The sequence below is a fragment of the Sminthopsis crassicaudata genome, chromosome 5 (assembly GCF_048593235.1).
Source record: "Sminthopsis crassicaudata isolate SCR6 chromosome 5, ASM4859323v1, whole genome shotgun sequence".
Taxonomy (NCBI): Eukaryota; Metazoa; Chordata; class Mammalia; order Dasyuromorphia; family Dasyuridae; genus Sminthopsis; species Sminthopsis crassicaudata.
In genome coordinates this window covers 296,999,801-297,002,684 of record NC_133621.1, presented here as the reverse complement: position 1 = coordinate 297,002,684, position 2,884 = coordinate 296,999,801, and positions in this window count along the sequence as shown.

Below are 2,884 nucleotides of genomic sequence, written 5' to 3'. Positions count from 1 at the left end.
TGCATACCTTTGCTTCCATCTTCTTCATCTATCTTGATAGATGTTAATGGCCGTTATTCTCCTCTATAAGACTCACTTGTTCCTCATTGGCAGTTTCCCTTTGGGGGTCCAAGGTTTTATTCTTAAGGGTCTCCCATCCTTCCTGGACCAACTTTCCCTGTAGAATTTCAGGGGAGTGGATTCTCCATCTCCTTTCTTTAAACTCTTTTAAATATATTCTCCTATGATCAAGAGTGCCTGCTGAAATGTGCTTGGCTTTCCTCTATACCTAACAAAATTCTACTTCAAACCTATCTTCTACTTATCAAAATTTCTACTTCATTAGTGAATTCCTTATTGTCTTGGATTGGCTTCAGACCTTGGGAGCTTCCTTCTATCTTTTGAAAAATGAAATTGTCATTAAAATTTTTTTATTGGGAAAAAAGAGAATTACAGTAAATATTTACATAGAGGAATGAGGGCCTCAAATTACTAAATTCCCTCTTCCTCTATCTGGTCCAGTGCTGTATATGTACTATTCTGTTTCTCTTTAATTCTCACCTAAATGTTCTCCTCTGTACTTCTCCCCTCAGGTGTCTGGATTTCTTATGAGTATTTTTTTTTTGGTAACATACAATGTTACCCTCTGCCTCTTTTGTCCCTTTTATTCCTTTGTAATATAATGTAATCTTTTTCACATCCATGCTTCAGTCCCATGTCCTACCAACTCTCCATACAATGGTGTGGAATTTACCTTGTGTTATAATCTCTAGTTCATCTTGTTTACTTTTTTTGTTTGCCCTCATGATATCGGAATTAACTACTGATCTTCCCCCACAACATCAAATTATTTATATTTCTATTGCATATATTTTGTATATACTTTCGTATCTGTATCAAGTTGTACGGCAGTCAACTGTAACCTCCAGGAGGGCAGGACTGTGCTGTCTTTGCCTTTCCAATGCCAGACACTTAGATGCTTGGTGGTAATAGTGGTTGTTGGCCCTTTGTTCTCAAAGACAACCAAGATTATCAGGGAGTACATGTCCCCAAATGGGTAGTAAATATTGATTCAAGTGCCTCCATTATAGACAGCTGGGTGATTAAGTAGGTAGACCACTGATCCCAAGTCAGCAAAATCTGAGTTCAAATCTGGCTGTAGACACTTATTAGCTGTGTGACCCTGAGTAAATCACTCTGATTGTCTCAGTTTCCTCACTGTAAAATGGGCATCATAATAGTACCTACCTCTCAGGTTGTTGTGAGGATCAAATGAGAGCCTATTTATAAAGTATCTAGCACATAGTAGGCACTTTATAAGTGCTTATTCTTTCCCCTCCCCTCTCCCCATAAAATTATACAATTGAATTTTAAAAATGAATTTAACAGAGAACACAAGAAATTAAAGCTGGAAGGAATCTTAACAATCAACCCCTTCATTTCACATCAAAGAAGAAAATGATCCAGAGAAGAGGTGACTTGGTCAAATTCACAAAGTTAGTAAATGTCAGCATTTGGATTATAGCCCAGGTCCCCAGACTCCCAAGACAAAGCTTTGTCTATTTTAGCACTCTGCTTTCAACACCTGCCATGATGATCAAATTAAGTGGTTTATGTATTAGATAAATACATGTTCACTTATGTTGTTTAAGCAATCAACAAGAAGCATTTATTATGCACCTATTCTATGCCAGGTGCTGTGCTCAGAGATACAAAGAAAAACAAACAGTCCCTTCACTCTAGAAATTATCATCACTACATCATCATCATTACCCATCATTCCCATCATCCCCAGCACCACCACAAACACTAAATAAACTGGTGACAGTGTTTAAGTCCTGACAGAGGAGGGTCAGAGAGAGGAAGTATTTGGCACATTCACAAAAAAGGCTGAGACAAAGGTCACCAAGGAGGACCATTCAGAGGGTCACATAGCTCTCTCTGGGACCAAGAGTCTCCACTGTGAGTCCCATCGAAGGTACCAACAGGAAGGGCTCTGCCTTTCAGGTCAAAGGTTGGAACAGGGTGGCCCAAGCTCTCTTTGATGTCCTCCCTAAACGTCATCTGACTAGAAGTATCCTTCGGGACAAGATTACTAATGGTCTGTGTCCAAGGGGTCCCCCAAGTCAGGCTGTGGCCTTTGTGCTGATTCCGACCAGAGCAGCCCTGTGCCTTGTATGTGCAACAGCTCCTAGACCAATGAGAAAAAACTGGCTTCTTCCCCACGTCGTTCTGGGTAGCTAGGTAGACATACACCAAAATTATAAACGGTGCTATTTTAAAACATCACTGTTACTGAACAATTCTATGTACGTACATATGTGCATCCATATATCATGCATATGAACACACATGCATATAGATGTATTTATATACACATTTTCATTGTGTATATGTGTATGGCAGAGGGAGAAAGAGAGAGAGGAGAAACAGAAAGAGGGACAGTAAAGACCCAGAGAGGAAGACAAAGACCAAGTGGAAAAGAGAGAGGGAGAGAAAGAGACAGAGGCAAAAACAGAGAGAATAAGCTATAAAGAATTAGGAAATATGTGTATGTAGCTGTACATGTGTGTGTATATAAACATATGTGTGCATATATGTGTAATGCATTGTGTGTGTAGAGAGAGACAGACAGAGAGAGGGAAAAAAGAGACAGAGAGAGACACAAAGAGACAGAGAAAAAGAGAGAGATAAGAAAAACAGAGAGATGGAAACCAATAATACCAATAAAAATTCATCAGTCATTTCTTGACCAGGTACAAGTCCCTGGTCCAAACACATGCTTCACCTCTCCTAAGACAGTGTCTGAGCTTGAAGCTGTGCTCTGCAGGCTGAACATCCACAAATCTGGAGAAAATCTGGACAGACACCGAGACAGAGAGAAAAGAGAGAGAGAGAGAGAGAG